Below are 19,744 nucleotides of genomic sequence, written 5' to 3'. Positions count from 1 at the left end.
ATAAACTTTCTCTCTGAAGTTCTTCAGTGAGGTACTCAATAGTTTAAAGGGTCATAGAATTTACTGGTAAGACTGTCAGAATTTAACAAAATTCTGCCAAAATTTTCTTCCACTGTATGTTCTTCTCTCCCATGATGTTTATACTGTCTTTCCCAAGGACTCACTTTTCCAGTGGGAAAATAATGTTCCAAGAAACCAAAATGACTTTATCTGGCTCTCACTGCTATTCAGTTGCACAGCTGGGACTTGCTCCCTGGAGCTCTGATTTGCAATTAGGCAATCTAACCTCAATTCTATTCTTTGTAATAAACAGCAAACGAGACCTGTATTTCACTTAAATATTCTAATTCGAAAAGAATAACATACCTGATATTCTTTCCTTGAAACATTTGGTTTATAAAGACTTGAAAAAGATGTTCTGTTCTGAGTGAGTGTGTCAGCAGCTCAGAGATGAGAACTGATAAATTGTCCCCTGAAATCATTAAAAATGCTGTTGAAAAAGGATGTTTGACATCTTAATAGGAAAATGACAAAATAAAATGTCAGTATTCTTCCTTCCCTACCTAAGGCTCCATTAGACACACTCTAAATGATGGTGACTAACACCTGCTGTCCGGCGTTGCTCCACATGCAACAAAAATAACTCCTCTAAATATTCTAAAGAAAGTTGGAAGTGTGTGTTGGCCATCTGTCTGCTTTAATTGGTTTTTCATTAGAATCCTACCATTTCTGGAGATACATTCCATTTTTGTCTCTCTATTTCCTTAAACTGACCTCTGGGTAGATGGGGAGGACAGGCCACCTGAACACATGTAGGCACTGATAGCATTTGCAGCACCGCCCTTGCCAGGCCCAAAATTAATGCCCAGTCTGTGTGCACATGCAGCATCCCCTGTGTGGAGCCTCATACCCTTTGTCTGTGCTTTCCCAGGGTTCTGTGGGAGAACTGGTGAGGGTTAGATTCAACTAGTACCTGCTGAGCTCTAACCAAGTGTCAAGCCCTCTGCCTGGTGTTTCCCATGGGTTGCCATCACCTCCACCATAAATGGAAAGAGGAAGTTGATCCGCGGTTCTGAGCCACTGCAGCTGGGGAGGTCATAGTGGCGATTCATAGGAAGCACCACATGGCTGTGCAAATGTAAGGTCTATTTTACATTTCTATTCCTGGCGTCGAAAGTGCTTTAAACTCTCCCATTCTTAGAATGCAAAAAATGAAAAGGTACTCTCATTCAAAAGATTCCTGGAAAGTGAAAACAGATTCAAGAGAAAGGATGATGTGGACAATCAGAAACTTAAAACTACTCACGCTCATTTATAAGGTCCATAAAGTAAAATCGTATCATGTGTGACAAAAACAGTGCGAAACATTGCAAGGATTCACACCAGCTAAAAAGTAGGTCCTTAGCCATACTGTTGAAGGAGGTGTTATCGCTAGTTTCTTAGTGAGGAGAAATCAGAAACTGGTATCTCAACCCCCCGTGTTTCCTTCATAGTTTGTCATATATAAGTGCACATAAATAGGCACTTTCTTTCTCTGGAAAGAGTACTATTCTAATGTTCTCAAAAAATTCTTTAGTGGTTCTTGTAAAGTCTGTTATGCAATACCCCTCTAGCATTGTTACACACAGATGCTTAGTATTGGTGGATCTTACCTGCATATCTTATCTGAGTACAAGACACAAGATCAAGTCTCCAGTGTAGACCAGTCCAGACAGTCCAGGTACGCTACACATTACACCACTGCACTCCACGAAAAAAGGGTAGAGTCGGGCCAATCGGTCTAGACGATATCTTCTCTCTAGCTCCTAAATGAGAGAACAATCAGCACACCTATAATTACATGGCCACTTCCCCCTATGATGCACTCCCCTCCCCCTGGCCAAGACACTGTGGAAGAGAGGACAAGGAAGAAGGGAGAGAAAGGGAAGGGAAACCTGAGGGGTCTAAATGTCAGCAGTCTTGTCTATGAGCAACAGTTAAAGGTAGTGAGAGTGATTCATTCATGAAAAGGGAGACGAGAGGCATTATATGCTTTCAAGTGTTTGAACTTAAAGGAAAGGTGTTTAAGTGACACCAGGGGTGGGATCCTCCTAGTTTACCCCAAACCTAAGAGTCTGTGATGCTCTGGGAGAAATTTCAGACAGCTAGGAAGATAGAACTTGCCCTTATAAAAGGATATACATTCTATTTTAAAGTATCTTATTAAAGCCTACAAACTAAATATGTAAGTGGTCAGAGTAGAAAAATAGCCAGATATAAGGGAGATGAATTTTTATTTGAGTTTTAATGACAGAGAGGGGGTTTAAAAATGATGTATGTCAACACCTCAGTATACTTTTCCTCCTACGTTGTACAAAGAATGGGTGACATTCATCTACTGGAATGTAATGGAGGTAAAAAAAAAAAGCCAGACAGGCCTGAGTTCCAAAAACTGGACTTCACCCCTTTTAGCTGTAAGACATTGGACAGGTTACTTATGATCTGTAAATAAAGATGTCTACTTCCTGGGGAGGATGAAAGTAGATAATCTATGTGATGGCCCATAGCACTATGCCTGAACATGATAGCTCAATATATATTTGTCCCTTTCCTTTTAATCTCAGAAAGCTTTGAAAAAATATTGTCAAAGGAGTGGGCAGGGGCTTATTCTTCTATAAACTTCAATTCACCAAGTATTTAGTGAGCTCTCAGGCAGTGCCATGCTACAGGACTCTGGGGACTAAAAAGAACTAAGTTAAGTACAATAGGCATTGATACTCTCCACCAGCTTGGGTTACAAATAGTGTTGGCTTGACCCTATGTAACCACATTGGCAGGAAGCCCAGTAACACTCTCTGGAGAATTCTCTCCAGTCCCATCCCAAATTGTACATAGATCCTGGAAGCTCACTGGTTTCAAAAGGGGTTAGCCCATCTTTCAAATGCCCAGCAGAAAGAGACAACAGGATGCCTGATCAGACCACGGCCTTCTGGTCACTGGACCTCCACAACCCAGAAGGTGGGCATCTAATGCTGTGGTCATGTCAATGCTGCCAAACCCCTGCATAGCCCAGAAGTTTGGTTGCCCCAAACCTAGACCCCAAGGTTACAGTTCTCTCTCATACATGAGCAATGGCCAATGTTTCTCAAAGCACAACACCACTTCCTGTGTGCTGGAATAAGTCCCTCCCTGAACTAATGGAACCCTTAGGCTATCTTCTATCTTGCTAATCAAAGATTAGAGCAATGGTCAACAAACTAAAGGTGGGCCAATTCTGGCCCACTGTCTGCTTCCATATGACCCACAAGATAAAAATTATTTTTAAATGGTTAAAAAATGTATATCAAAAGAAGAAGAATATTTCATGACATGGGAAAATTTATATGAATTTCAAATACAGTGTCTTTATTTGACCATAAATAAAGTCTTACTGGAGCACAGCCATGCTTACTCACTTAAGTATTGTTTATAACTGCTTTGGCATCATAACAGCAAAATTGTTTCTTAAGTTATTGTGACAGAGACCATATGGCCTGTAAGTCTAAAATATTTACTATCTGACCCTTTACAGAAAATGTTTACTGACCTGTAGATTACTCAGTCTCTTCCCTTTCAAGAGGCCCCTGGGCCCCTCATCCAAATTAATCCATTGCTGCCTTCTGAAAGTTCTGTAAACCTAGGGAAGACAGAGATTTTGCCAGACATAAACACAGCAAAAGGAGTGCTACACTCTTTGCCCAAGGCAGCAGTACCAACCCACATCACACCAACAAGGCCAGTCCCGACAATAGAAGGGATTTATGGTCTCTGCTTACTCAGAGCAGCAAATCGGAGTTTCCACAAAACATATCTCCCTTTATATTAGCTCCCAGACACTTCTCACACCAAATATGAATAACACACAGATTAATGACACTAGAAAGGGCCCAGAGCCCACCCAAAGAGAAAAATTGGGCTAGCCAGCAGGAAAATCTTTGAAGGTCCTTTAGCTTAATATAATCCTAAGTAGAAACACATGCATCTGTGTATACAAGTCTGGAGTTCAGGAAAGAGGCCAATACTGAGGGAGTAAATTTGTGAGTCATCCACATGGAGATGACATGAAAGCCATGGGACCAGAAGAGATTATCAAGGGAGTGGGCATAGACAGAAAAAAGGAGAGGCCACATGCCTACGTCCCTGGTTCTCTGGCAGAACATAGTGTAACTTTTTAAACCACAGCCATGCCTGACCAATATAGCCACAGCACACTTACCTAGCAGTCTAAAGGATTTGGAAAATTCTTGAAATAAGGAAAGGAGTAGAGCAACCCTAGAGCTGCCAAAAGATGTCCTAGAATGTATTCTCCATAACTCACAGGAGAGACCCCTGGGTCATCACTCAAGACTTATTTTTATTTTGAACTTAATTATCAAATTTAATGATCTCATTTCCAGCATATGGCTGATCAGAAGTTAGCAATAGCCTGTAAGCATCTTGTACAATGACAACAGCTAGAAATGACCGAGAAAAATGAGTCAGACATAGGATAAATAGTGATGAAGACTAAAGTTTGGGCTTCCTGTTGTTTAGCCCATTTCTCTTCCTAATAAATGATTCTCCCACCTTATCGCTGAGATGGTAAGTGTGTGTAGTCCTATCTGGTCTAGCCTGAGCCATGGGCCCATTAGTGCTTCTTCAAACTACTATTTAGTTCAATGTGTATTCAGAAGGAGGGGTGAGTACCAAGTTGGGGGAGGTGCCAGGGGCAATGCTCCGCCTCCCCTTGAGGATCCAAGCAGTTCTGCTCTGGCCCTAGGCTTGCATGCTCTGCTTAGGACCACGAAAGTGCCACAGTGAACTCTCTCCCCCAAGAGGTGGTTCAGTGGCCGGTGAATGCTACTAGAGCGTGATCCTTAAGAAGGATGCCCATACGATTTAGCTTCCAACCTGGGACACTTCTGAGTGTAAAATGGGGTGCTACTACAACAGGCATCAACAGAGACTGTCTCAGGCAAAGAAGGATGCATGATGTCACCCATCAACACCCACACTTCTCCTCTCCACTCCCATTGCAGGCAGCTTATGAAAGAATTTCTCCCAATTGCATAAAATATTCCCTGAGATGACTTCTGGTAACCACAATTTTCCCTATCTTAGAACATTTCTGGAAATATTTTAGTACTTCTAATAAATTTGAGATCCCATAACATTTATTGACTGAGCCATTCATTCTTTTTCTGTTTGTTTTTATTTTAAAGATTGGCACCTGCACTAACATCTGTTGCCAATCTTTTTTTTTCTTCTTCTTCTTCTCCCCAAAGCCCCCGGTACATAGTTGTAGATTCTAGTTGTGAGTGCCTCTGGTTGTGCTATGTGGGACCCACCTCAACATGGCCTGATGAGCGGTGCCATGTTGGTGCCCAGGATCTGAACCGGTGAAACCTTGGGCCGCCCAAGCACAGCGCATGAACCCAACCACTCAGCCAGGGGGCCAGCCCCTGGGCCATTCTTTAATCTCTAGCTATCACTCAGTGAGCATCTGCTGTATCCCAGGAGCCAGAGACATCAATTTATAGAAGGTACTCTATAAAGTGCCTCTATAAGTATTGGTGGAATGCATGCTTAACTGTGTTAACTCTTTTAATCCTCACAGTGACAAGTTAACCCCCTCTTGACTAATGAGTTCACCGATGCTCAGAGAGGTTATGGAACTTGGCTAAATGCACACAGCTACTAGGTTGCAGCACCAAGATTTTATTTCCTAATTACCTGGCCTCTAAGTCTATTCCTCTTTCCCTGTGCTACATTGAGAAGATGATAAAAACTTCTTGAAAGACATGAAGGGAGTTCCTGCCCCCTAAGAAGGCTGAGCCCACATGAGAGACCAGGATTCTTCTCTTTCCTATTTTCCTAACTAATTATTTCAACATACAACCAGATGAAGAAAACTTCTGAGAAAACTCTCCACGTGACCCTCACTCCCACCCCACTGAAAATATAGGAAACCCTCCCAAGGCTCCTAAAATAACTTAAAATATGCACTAAGGAATCTTTCAGTTGGCACCCCAGGCAGCGACCTCTGTGAAAACACAGTCCACAGTCACAATAATTTTGTTTAACAGCTAGTAGTTTGTTCCCTAATTGAGGACTTATCTCTCCCCACTACACCTTTTATACTTAGTCCAAGGTCTCATTATCAGCTGGCATTTGCCAGTGCTGCCCAAACTTGGCTGGGCCTCAGAACCACCTGGGCGCACTTGTTAAAATATTTGCTGCCCACGCTTCCCTCCCGGAAAGGCTGGTTCTGGAAGTCTGGGCTTGGGCCAGGGAATCGATATTTTCAACAGGCTCCCAATGTGATTCTGAGGCAGTCAGTCCAACACTCAGCTTTTAGGAATCAGCAAACACCATGAGGGAGAAAGTTTGTATGAAAACAAAAACCACAAGTGTGGCTCTTGCCCTTTTCTGCCATGGTGCAATTTTCTCCAAGGCTCTTCCTTTCAGTATTGAAGTAAGACAGCTAAACCCAACCAAAACTTTCTGCAATGCTCCTGAAGCCCAGTGGTATTCAAATCTTTTATCAAGCTGGATATATATCAGTAAATTAGAGTATGTCCCGTCAAAAACTTAATAAAGAACTCATCACATTATAGCATATTTATCAAGTCCTCACGCATTTTTGAACTTTAACAACTTGGGCTGTAGATGGCCTTCTCATAACTCCATGTAAAGCATAATTTAGATTCTTGATTATTATAAGCCCTTATCTCTACATTTAAAAAAAATTTTAAAGTATCGTTTGTAGAGTTAGGTAACAGATGACGTAAATATTTTTAAAATTTAAAATCTCCATTTAAATCTGTAATTTGTGCATCAGCTCTTGAAGAACTTCAAAGATTATAAAGGCCTTGGAATTAACACGTGAACAAAAGTGTTTCCAGTGTAGGGAACAGTCTTTTGATTGTGATCAAAATGCAACTTTAGTTTTGTCTCTCACTGTTTGGTTGCACACTGAAATCATGTGGGGAACTTTAAAAATTCTGATGCCTGAGTCCCACCCTCAAATATTTTAATTTGTTTGGTTGGGGCATGGCCTGGGCCTTGGGATTTTTGAAAGCTCCCCTGGTGGCAGCATGTTTGAGCCAAGATTGGGAACCATGCTTTACACGCCAAGCAGCTGGAGCACTCTGTGTCGAGTGAAGATCTCGACCAGTCTCTGACTTCTCAGTAACTCTCAGATGATAGAGCCTTTGCTCACTTTTGTGTCAAACACAGTCTCAATTCAGTCATTTGACTCTCCAGTTTTAGGGATGTCACGTATCTGAATTTCCCAATTTATCCTAACTTTAATCTTCTCCCTTCCCTGAGGTCATATGGTCAGGGCGATGGAGGGTGGCCAGTGGGTCTGGTCCTCCTGCTCTTCCTCCCTCTGCTCTCCTGCTCCTACAATTTATTCTACTTGCACCAAGCTGGGGTGGGAGATGAAAGGAAGAGGGAGTGAGAAGTGATGGGGAGCCGGCAAAATTCCGATGTGGCTGGGAGGTTTCTTTGGACTTTTGAGGACTGGCAGATGGTTAAAATGAAGTCCCTGTTGGATCGGCAGATGTTGAGCTGTCTCTTTGCTAAATGAGGCTCTTTTATGGTCTCTCAGAGATTTCCATGTTGGGACACCTCTCCCCTGAAGTTTTCCTGGTGTTGAACTCTCCGCGGTTGCTTTGCATCCTGTAGTCCACACCAGCCTCTTTCTTCAAAGGCTTCCTTGCCTCCTTGTAAGTTCCAAGGTGAACTCTCTCCCTTCCAGCCCACATCTGGTCCAGGGAAACACCAGCATGCCACCTGTAACATACTCTCCACTCTACCACATGAACACTTTGACAGCCCTTATATTGTTCTTTAAAATTCCTGACCCCAACAGACCCAGTGTAGTTCCTTTTAACTTTATCAGGCCACACAAGGCAGAGAGCACATTTCAGAGTCCTCTGGGGCATCTACTTCAACCCCCCTCAGCTTGGTGTGTTTCAGGCCAGAATAAGACCAGTGTGGGTGGAGCAGAGAGGACCAAGAGGGCAGAGTAGGAGATGAGGTCACAGGGCCAGAGGTCAGAGTATAGAAGAGCCCATCAGAGTAGAGAAGGGCCTAATGAGACAAAGCGGGGACTTTGTATTTTATTCCAATTACATGGGGGACCCATTGGAAAGTTTTAAGCAGAGGGGTAACACAATCGAGTCTAAGGGCAGAGTAGACAGTCCAGGGACAAAAGGAGATTGAGAGCTGAATCAGTTACAAAGAATCTCCAGTAAGACATGCTGTTCATGACCCTCCCGAGTGGGTCGAGCATTCCCCCACCTCTCCTGGAGCTCAAGAAGACACTTTGCTCTTTCCTTTATCCTAATCCTCTGTCCAGATCTGAGAAAAACATGACAGAGGGCCATCACAGCTTGCAAGGTCTTCATGCCAGCCCCAAGAATCTCATTTAGGAAAGATTTTATAATGATCTAATTGGAGTTAAGCAAATGCAACTGTGCAAATAGAGTAATCTAAGGGCACACTCAAATTTGGGCCTATGAAATTCTTTCTTTTCTTTTTTTTTTTTTGAGGAAGATTAGCCCTGAGCTAACTACTGCCAATCCTCCTCTTTTTGCTAAGGAAGACTGGCCGTGAGCTCACATCCATGCCCATCTTCCTCTACTTTATATGTGGGATGCCTACCACAGCATGGTGTTTGCCAAGCGGTGCCGTGTCTGCACCTGGGATCCGAACTGGTGAACCCCGGGCCACCGAGAAGCCGAATGTGCGAACCTAACTGCTGCACCACCGGGCCAGCCCTCAAAATTCTTTCAAGACTTTCTTCTGTTTAGTGCTGTCAAACAGTCTGAAAACTGCACATATCAATAGCCTGAAGAAGTTATATGCTCCCATTTGGAGGGCAATTTGACCATATCTATTAAAATTTTGAATGCACATAAAATTTGACCCTGCAATTTTACATCTAGCATTCATTGCACAGAAACACCTAAGTCTGTGCACAAAATTATAAACACGAGGACATTAGCTTTGCTTTATTTGTAATAGTGAAAAATTGAAAACAACCCAAATGACTCCCATTAGTATAATGGTTAATTAATTCATGGTAATTCATATTACAGGTCGTTATGCAGAATAAAGTAGACCTGTTTGAACTCCTAGGAAAACAGTGGTAAGTCTTATGGTTAAGTGAAAAAGTAAGTAATTTCAGGATAGTATGTATGGTAAGAATCCACTTTTTTAGAAAAAGGATACATGTGTATGTGAACCTGTGTGTGTAAACGCCCACAAAATGCTCAAACTATGATCAGCGGTGGCTTTCAAGGAAGGCAGCGTGAGCGGAGCAAGGAGGCAGAGGGCCGGGCTTAAGGATTGCTCAGCACTCTGATGTAAGCTTTTGTAATAATAATGCACTTGTCCATTTCCTATGTGGCTTTTTTAAAGGAAGGATAAAAAAGAAGAAATGCAGAAATATGACGGGCCTGAACATCTTGGGTAGCACTTCCCAATTTTAACAAAAAGGTCCTTACGCTCCCAGTCTAGATGCTATTCCAGCCTCTCCAAATTCCTGGCCTTCACAGCTCATCAAACTCTAATTAACCTCGTGGTTTCCCAGAGCCTTGCAGGTATCATAGCGGGGCTGGTGTCTTCTGGGGCAAACCTACTCCATCTTGCCATAGGCACTGGCCTGGGTGCCAAGGCCTTGGTGTCAGTAATGTAAGTGACTCCGGTGGTCTCCCTCTAGGCAGCTAAAACTCCGTAGAGCAAAGTGAATAATAGCAAACTGCACGCTTAACAGGTTTTGTCAGGCATGGATGGGGCTGCGGCCTCCACCACAGTGGTACTCGGACCCCAGTGTGAAGGGCTGTTTCTGGCAGCAATCATTCTCCCTAAATGGGTCAGACAGGTTTGTTCCACCTTGGTACAAACAAACAGTGCCCTCTTCTGCCCAGCAGCAGAACTTCTCTACAAAGCAACAGGATCACGGAGTATCCAGAACTTTCATTTGGTCAGGATGTCTTGCAAAATGGGCCAAAGAGACTGAACAGTAACATTGATGAGCCAGAGAGCCATTTGTAGGAAAGCTGTCACTCTGACTCTGCCCTAAATTCAAGTCCCAATTTTATAAGTACTGTATCCTATTTTAACACAGAAAAGATGAAAAGATTTAAATAATAGGGGAAGTTCCATCTATTAAACTGGCAAAAATTAAAAGTGCTTAAATTTTATATTGCTATGATGAAGAGGAAATATTACCCATGGCATGGCCTGGAATATCAATTCAAGTTTTCTGGGAAACAATCTGGCAAGGTTACATGTTTTTTAAAAAAAATTCTTATTATATGTTAGTCTAGTAATCATAGATTTGGGAAAATTTTTTAAGAAAATAGCCCCAAAGAAAATAAGGTCATTTATATAAAGATGTTTAGAACAGTGTCATATTTCATTGTATATAATGTAAAACTGGAAAAACTCACATACTAGTGGTGAGTGGTAAGAAATGTTTATATGAAGTACACCACAGTATTACAAAGCTTCACTCTAAAGCCATTAAGAATTGTAATTTCAGGGACTAACATAATACACACCCTGTGTGTATGACACTATGGAAAAACACAGAATACAAAATGATGGTCATATTCTGACTACAACACAAGTGCACACAATGGCAAAAGACTTTAGAGTAAACAGAGTTTATATTCTCTCTTATCTGTAAAAATAATTAAGTATGAAGCGATAAAGAAAGGCAGGAAAGAGAAAAGAAGCAAGAAACACACACAAAAATTAGTAGCTATTATTTCATGCTTCATTTCTCACTGCCTCATCTCAAAGTATCATTTTCTAGTTTGGAAGTCAAGTTTGTAATAGGGAGGATTCCTTACTAACATATAAGGAAGGGAAATAGCCGAAAGAGAGCTCTGCCAGATCTCCTTTCTCATCTCTTAAACATACGGCTTCACACTGGGCTCATATAGATACACACTTCAGAAAATTCTAAGTCCATTTGTTGGTATTTATAATCTCTCACCTAAAGTGAAAAATCAAGTTTACCCAGAAGGTTCAGTATTATGAAAATCAATCTGAAAATGACAGAAAGTTTTGTGAAACCCCTGATAAGGCTGAAACGTGACAGCTTGCTGGAGGCAGCCCATATGAAGAGTTTAGGCAAAAACAATGAGCTTTGATAATTGTCACTATTAAATTCACAATATGTCCTCAATTCCGGCCTTCGGGGGTTTAAAGTGTGGGCTGGAAATGTCTCACAGAGCGCGAGCCTTCGTAAGGGCTCAACTCTTCTGTAAGGCCCAGGCAGTGATTCAAAGTTTCTCCTGGGTAGGAATCACAAGAGGAGTTGTTAAAATCTCATATTCCTGGGCCTCTTTGCCAGAGATTCCATAGAGGTCTGGGGCAAAGCCAGGAAATCTTCATTTTAACAGAAGCCACAAGGGCTTCTGGTGCAGCTGGCCCACACTGTGCTTGGATAAATACTAGTGTAGCAGACAGTGGGGTTCCTTCAATTAACCTCCTGGAAAATTTGTAAGTCTCCTTGGAGCTGGGATTCCAGGCACTATGTCAGAGAACGCAGAATCCAATCAATTCTTAACATTCCCAACTAGCCAAACCCTCCTCTAAGCTTCCACTCTCTCTCACCTGGACGCTAGTCCTGGCCTCCTCGCTGGGCTCCTTGCTCCTACACAGCAGTCAGTGGGACCCTTTTGAAGCCCGGGGCAGATCATGTTACCCCTCTGTTCAGCCCCTCCCAGTTCCTGATCATGACCTACAAGGCCCTACATAGTCTTGTTCCTAGCTACCTCTCTAACCTCATTGCCTCTTCTCTTCTCCCGCTCCACCCCAGCCACAGGGGCCTCCTCACTGTACTTCTGACATCCTGAGTGTAGCCCATCCTCAGGCCTCTGTGCTTTCTGATCCCTTTGACTGGAATGCTCTTCCACCATATCCTCCTGCTTATGCTTTCATTTGATTGTCACCTTAAAGAGAAGCTCTCCTTGTTTCCCCTAGACCTTGTCATCCTTTGTCCTCTATTTTTCCTTTTGGCACTCACCACATGACACATGATATATCCGTGTCTTTATAAGAGAGGTGGCTACCTCTGTTGTCTGCATTACTCAGTTCCAGCAGGGAAAGCAGTATGTGGCATATAAAAGGTGCTTAATAAATACCAGATGGGCCCGGTCCCATGGCCTAGTGGTTAAGTTTGGCATGCTCCTTTAGGCGGCCTGGGTTCACTTCCCAGACATGGACCTACACCACTCGCCAGGAGCAATGCTGTGACAGTGACCCACATACAAAATAGAGGAAGGTTGGCACAGATGTTAGTTTAGGGCAAATCTTGCTCAAGAAAAAAGGAAGATTGGCAACAGACGTTAGCTCAGGGCGAATCTTCCTCAGGAAAACAAAAAGAGAGAGAGAGAGAGAAAAAGCAAATACCAGATGAAGGAATAAATGTAGGGATTTCACATATAGGGTCCACGGGAAATAAGAAATAGGTAAACTCCATTGGAGTCTATTTGGAGAGTTCAACTTTATATATGAGGGGAAGACCCACTCTGCCTGGTCTGCTACATTCCTGGATGCCCAAAGGGATGCTTATTCTTGGCTAAGGAAATCAACATCCACATGAGCCTCCTCCTGCTCTGAATCACCTCATTGCACTGGAGACCCAAGTGGTAGACATTGCAAAGAAGAAAAATTGTCCAGCCTCTTCATTCTACACCTTCACTCTTCGGGTTTAAAAATAGATGGATGCAAAAAGAATTCCAAATACGGTATTTTCTGAATGTTTACCACATTCCTTGGTGCTACTGGTGTCTTTTAGTTTTCTTAATGGCCATTTAAAAACCAGGTGTATGCAGAATCAGATGCACGGGGAAGCTGATACCCCAGAGCCCCTCACTGGCGCAGGCCTCCATGAGAGCTGGGAATCTCTGGAGCTGCAGAATGTTCCAGGGAGGGCGGGAGAGCCTGGCTGCACTCAGGAAGCACTTCCATGTAAGTAGTCCTGGTAAACTGCTTAGAAAGTTCTCCGAAGAAAGGCACCTAGGCAGCCAAAGTTCCAGTAATTCATCAGAATTTTCTTTTCTGGTTGTAAGTGCTCACTTTTGCTCCCAATTTGGTATTTGTAGCTTTTTATTCTTTTTCCTAAAGCGGACCCGGGTTGTATAAAATCTTTGTGTGTGTGTTGATCCTGACTTTCCACTGCAGTTGGAAACTCCTTTGGAACTGAGATTGTGTTTTATGCTTTCTCCAGTTCCCATGCCCCTGAGACAGAACTGGGCTCACAGAGAAACCTGTCCCTCAGCTTCCGGCATGGATCAAAACCGGCTTAGAGCATTGTAAAGGCTTTAGGAAAATCACTTGTCCCTTTGTGGTAGCTTGCTCGAGAAGCTGGGCTGCCATTCCCAAATTACTGCTTTAAAACCCAGAGAAGTTTCTTTAATGGTCCACATTGACATTATGATATTTATTTTAAAAGATAATACTTTCTTATTTCAATTAAAGATTTAAAAGTTATGGCTTTCTGATTCCATATGCCTTTATTTTGAGTGAATACATATCTTTGAAATAATTATAGGAAAGCACAGGGGAAGATGATTTTTTTTTTGTAAGAAGTGAGAAAAAAGTCAGAAATGTTTTATGAAGATCCAATTCAGACTTAGCTATTTATAATGGGAGCTTACTGGCTTATATCTCTTATTTCATATATATTTTACTCATCAGTAATGGCACAATGAATTGAAGTTCTCCAAGTTCATAGGACTGCTTGTTTGTTTGTTTTAAGAATTAAATTGCCCTTGTTTAATCAGAGCAAAAGAACTGCTCTCCCATTTTCATATTGGGGCAGAAAGAAAAAATTAATCGCTATTTAAATGGAAAACTTCGGCCAATCCCAATATTAGTGCAGAAATATAAGCTCCTGAATTTCTTCTGACGAACATATTCTCTAGAAAAATGAGGAAAACGTCATAGAAAACATCCCAAATGGAATTTTTCAAATTAAGGAATTTTAAATAAAATTGTTTATAGCTATTAAGGCAGAAAACTATGAATAAAATCAGTAATAACACTAACTAGCCAATAATTTACACTAGTAGCTAATAGTAATAGGCTAACTTCACCCTAATTTTTATGTGTTTAATAGACTATTACTAAACCAGAATTGATTATCTTTTACCACTCAAGGATAGAATTAATGAGTACACAACCATAATAGTTTAAAATTATGATAATTCAATCCATTAGGACAAAATTTATAATTTAAGTCAAATAATAAACCTGGTCAGGAAATTTTATCCTTACAGAGAATGCAATATGATGGATGGACTTCATAAGTTGACCAGCAATACAAGCAATATAGAGCTGACAGATAAAAACAAAGTATATATTCTGGAGTACATACACCCAAAAAACGTGATTCAAACTCTAAAATAGTTTATCTCAAAAGCATTTTTTCAGACACTATAGTGCAGTGGAAAAACTGGTTGCATCTTAAGTCCTTTATGGTTTGGTAGAAATCAAACTTTGCCACCATCTATACAGAAGATGATAGAGTACTCATATTTTTAATTCTGTATAGTGGTGGACATGCATCCAACTGACCCCAAAGCAAGTCATTTAGAATCAAATTTAGAAGAAAAGGGTACTAAATCAATCTTTGATCCTTCATGAGAGGTTCAGGCCTGATCCTAACTAGCTAACGCTATTAAGATGCAGCTCCTGGAGAAGCATGAGTAACTCACGTTCAGTTAGAAGTTCGTGAAGCTTAGACCATAATGTTTACTGACCATGAAGTCAAAGGTTCTGTAAATATCAATAAATGCTGCAAACTGTCTTTTGTCACTCCTGCTAGTTTTCTCCACAAAGTCATAACGTGCAGGGCAACAATCAATAGTGAAATAACTGGGACTAAAATTCTGTGTACTTCTCATATAAACTTCCAGGCTGAAAAAATTCTTGCAATTTCTCAAGGAGGAAACTGGCATAGATTGCAGGTTGAAAACATAGAAATTAATGAGTCAATAATCTGGGAAAACTCTTTAAAATTTTGAGATAGATTGCACAGATTCCATCCAGATGGAACCATACATACCAAGGAGTTGTTGAGAGTTAACACATTTGCAAAGATTAGAAAACTCTCGTCAGAGATACAGTAACATAAAATCCTCACTGGTTGTTTCAGTGAGTTTCAGTGTTTTAATTAGCTGTTCCATATGAGAGCACATTACCAGGAGATAACTTGAGAAGGCTTGGATCAAAAAAGTTTGGGACAGTTGCTGTTGGCTTGTCACATTTTGAAATGAGAACCTCTGCAGTGACTGTCAAAATGTGGGTTCATGTCTTTATTATTATGTTCAAGTAATGGTATTTTTGACCCAAAGTTGCCCTTGTTACGATCTTTATTAGCAGAATCTCCCATAAGGCATTACTTTATGGAGTGTTTGCAGAAGCAATAACAAACTTCCAATAACATTTGTATTTCATAAGCTACCCAGTGCCCTCTATATTTTCATCTGTCATCTACCTCCATAACCGGGACAAGGCATTTTCACCTACTTGTCTTTGCAAACAAGGAATTATAAACGCAATGCCTGTATTTGTTTAAAACACAACTAAAAAAAAAAGGTAGCTTTCATTTTGCAACAGTCCACTGATACAAGATGAAAAGTGACGTGTACGTGTTTGTGCACACACGTGTGTGTGTTAACATGCACACGTGCACACAACACACTTCTCAGGGACAAAGTAACTAATGGAATTTGACTACCCCCATTTCATTTCACTCTTTCCAATTACACAAACACATTAAGCAGATTATAAAGACGAGATCGCTCTGGAACAGTTACGTCACAGATTAAAATGAAGGTGAAAGACTGTTTTTTACCCAGGTCAAAATATTTACCCTGAAATTGCTAGTGGATAGGGGAGGCTAATTGACATATTGTACCAGCTTAGAGGTTGCTCTGAATCAAATCTATAATCCAAGGCCCCGTGACAAAATGAAGAAAGTGGTATTTTTAAGATGAGGCGCTTCCTCAAATTATGCTCTGTAGTGATATGAGACTGGCTCTTTCTGGCAATCTTCCGGTGCCATCCTACCACTCACTGCCATATGCAATTGCTTATTTTCCTCCAATTTCTCTCACCTTTCTCCTCTCACCTCTCTTCTTTCTCTAACTCAGTTCCCTCTCTTTATGTTTCCTTTCTCCTCTGCCTGAGCATCAACGCTGTCACCTCAGCCTCAAACTGGCTTTTAGCATTGCAGCTTCTGAACTGGCTGGGTCAGTCATTTTCAATTCTTTTCTATCCCAAAACATCTGAGGGATGTAGCAAGCACCCCCATCAGCACTCGTGGCTCTCTTCAGCACTGATTTCAGAAGGCAGAGAAGGGCATATGAGATTCCTCCAAAAAAAGAAAACTCTGTAGGTTGAAAACTTCTTCTAAATGCTTCCAATGAAGGTCTGATGAGAATGTGTCCCAACATTCCTTCCCCACCGTGGAGGGCACCTCTGCTCTGGAGCTTGCTACCCAGAGTGGTGGTCCACAGGGCAGCAATACTGACATCACCTGGGACCTGGTTGGCAATGCAGGATCTCAGACCCCAACCCCAAACCCACTGAATCAGAGTCTGCATTTTTTTTTTAAGGAAGATTAGCCCTGAGCTAACATCTGCTGCCAATCCTCCTCTTTTTGCTGAGGAAGACTGGCCCTGAGCTAACATCCGTGCCCATCTTCCTCTACTTTATATGTGGGACGCCTACCACAGCATGGCTTGCCAAGCTGTGCCACGTCAGCACCCAGGATCTGACCCAGACAACCCCAGGTCTCCGAAGCGGAACGTGCGCACTTAACCACTGCACCACCCGGCCATCCCCAAAGAGATTTAGGAAGTTATTTTTATTTATTTATTTATTTATTGAGGAAGATTAGCCCTGAGCAAACACTGCTGCCGATCCTCCTCTTTTTGCTGAGGAAGAGTGGTCCTGAGCTAACATCCATGCCCATCCTCCTCCACTTTATATGCAGGACACCTACCACAGCATGGCTTGCCAAGTGGTGCCACGTCCATACCCGGGATCTGAACCAGCAAACCCCTGGCCGCCAAAGCAGAACGTGCGAATTTAACCACTGCGCTACCTGGCCGGCCCTCAGAGTCTGCATTTTAACTAGATCTTCACATTAAAGTCTGAGAATCACTGTTCTATCATGATAGGAATACAGTAAAACACAAAACACCTAATGGTATAGACGTCATTCAACGATCAGTAACAACATATGTAACAGAATACAGTACCCCTCCCTTATACACAGGAGATACGTTCCAGGACCCCCAGAGACAGTACTGAACCCTATACATACTATGATTTTTCCTATACATACATACCTATGATAAAGTTTAATTTACAAATGAGGCACAGTAAGAGATTAACAACACTTAATAATAAAATAAGCAATTATAACAGTATACTGTACTATGAGTTACCATAGATCTTAGCAACCAGCATACAATTTTTATATTTTCCCTATTAAGTGGAGAGCTTTCACCTTTTCACTTAAAGGAAGCACTTTACAACTTCTCTTTGGCGTATCCCAATAGCCAGCATGACTACTCTTGCACTGTGGAACCATTACTAAGTAAACTAAGGGTTACTTGAACACAGGCACTGCAATATCACAACAATGGATCTGATAACGGAGACAGCTGGCTACTGAGTGCCTAACAGGCAGGGTGTGATACAGCGTAGATACACTGGACAAACAGATGATTCACGTCCCAGGCAGGACAGAGCAGGACTGTGCTGGATTTCATCACACTGCTCAGAACAGTGGAATTTTCTGGAATTTTCCTTTTAATATTTTCAGACCGTGGTTGACCACATGTCACTAAAAACATCAAAAGTGAGACCATGGATAAGGGGGGACTACTGTCTTATGATCTTTGGAGTAAATGTTTGCTTCCAACATTTAATAATTCTGAATCTTCAGGAAATTATTTAATCATCTGAAATCTCAATTAATCACGTGTAAAATGGAGAAAATAATACCTATCTTGTAGAGATAATACATATACAACTCTTAGCACAGGGCCAGGTAGAGAATAGGTATAAAATGAATGGGGTTTTGTATTTAATTGTTAATATTATTATTAATATGACTATTATTGTCATTATTTAATCTAGTCTGGCTTCACATGTTATTAAAAACTATTAAAATCAAGTTTCACAGACATTCTTCTCATCTCCTCAAAGGTTACAGCATAAAATGGACAATAACTATATGAGCAATTGCACAAAGAAAGCAATGTGCTGACAAGACAACACATTCATTCAAATCTGTTTATGCTGAGATTTTAGTGGGCATGAGCTTGAGTTTATTAGTCTGATTAAATAGCATTATATGAGTCATAAACCACAAAATCAGGAAACCACTAAGAGATGATGAGATTAAAACTTTTACCAAATAAAAAGTACATCAAAGCAGAGTGAAAATTTGGTAACAGAGAGGCTTTATCCTGTTAGATAAACTTTTTTTTATCTAATGTCAACAATATCTAATGGAATTTTTAATATTGATTGCAATCTGAACTGACTAAAATAAATAGAAGTTCCTTATAAACTCAAGCCAAACATTTAATTAAATGTACCAAACATCAAGCGCATACCTTTAATCCAGTCCCCCAAGGCAAAATGTCAGAAAAGATCTTTTACTCTTTGTCAATTTGAAAAATAAACATGTCCAGGAGAGCAGAGCCACCTCTCTTGAACAAACCACCCAGCATGCAGTTGTGCTATTTATAGCCATTCTAGGCATTAACCTTTGCCATTGAGGAGCCTATAAATTAGGAGTAGGAATAAATAAAAACATTATTTTTAAGTTATTTCAAGCTCTTCTCTTTAGTACTTTGCATTCAACTCCCAATCCCCAATATACCTTCATCATGTTTAAAAATATAATTTTAATAAAAGATTGTTTTTACTGCTTTCACAAAACCAGATATCCTTTTGTAGTGGCTTTACCAGTAATTAAGAGAGAACTACGAATCTTTTCCTAAATCTGTCCCCTTCCTACTTAGTTTCCATTAGTTGAACTTAGATGTCTAAATAATCAAAACTCATTTCAACTGGCTTTTACCAAGACCACCTCTCTGGTTTCCCAATGGTTATATTAAAATTACTAACATCCTTTACCTCTTTATTAATGTCTGAATATTAATAAATTTTTAATTTAGCTAAGCCAAATAACATTCTTATATACAAAAATTAATTTGAAATGTATATTAATAAAATAATCGATCATCTGAGGCTTAGAACAAAATTTGGTAGAAACTCAGTTGAAAATTTCTGGTGTATATATAGTAGAAAAAGATTAAGATCTGGAGTTTCAATACAGACATCCTTTACCCATTATTCATTTAGGACAGGACTTCCAGACCACAAGTAGTATCTAGATAACTTGAAAAACCAAGGATTAACTGGAAACCCAGTCATGGGTAGAACTCCAATTTTGAATTACCTTATAAAGTAGAATATGATCCATTTTGTGGTATCAAACACCCTTTATTTAGTTTCTTCTTTGCCTGTGTTTTTGCTTTGTTTTGGTTTATTTTTAAGTCAACTTTCAATCTAGAGTTTAGGCATATGTTCTCAGCCAGCTAGGTAGATTTCAAGGGACTAGAAATAGAACAGACAATGGAAAGAGCTTCCATTCATTCATCCATCCATTCATTCATTCACCAGGGTT

General features: G+C 40.8%; 1 long non-coding RNA gene across 1 annotated transcript; it reads right to left on the bottom strand.

Moving 5' to 3' along the window:
• Positions 1 to 366: 366 nt before the first annotated feature.
• On the bottom strand, positions 367 to 18,744 carry LOC124237002 (uncharacterized). The gene is made up of 4 exons (XR_006887906.1): positions 18,666 to 18,744; positions 3,566 to 3,655; positions 1,653 to 1,805; positions 367 to 472 (listed from the first exon to the last, which is right to left on the bottom strand). It is a non-coding gene; the product is annotated as an uncharacterized LOC124237002 (long non-coding RNA).
• Between the last annotated feature and the right edge of the window lie 1,000 nt (positions 18,745 to 19,744).

This window comes from Equus quagga, chromosome 3 (genome assembly GCF_021613505.1).
Source record: "Equus quagga isolate Etosha38 chromosome 3, UCLA_HA_Equagga_1.0, whole genome shotgun sequence".
NCBI classification, from domain to species: Eukaryota; Metazoa; Chordata; class Mammalia; order Perissodactyla; family Equidae; genus Equus; species Equus quagga.
The sequence above is the reverse complement of the archived record's forward strand: the minus strand, read 5'-3'. Positions and strand labels throughout refer to the sequence as shown.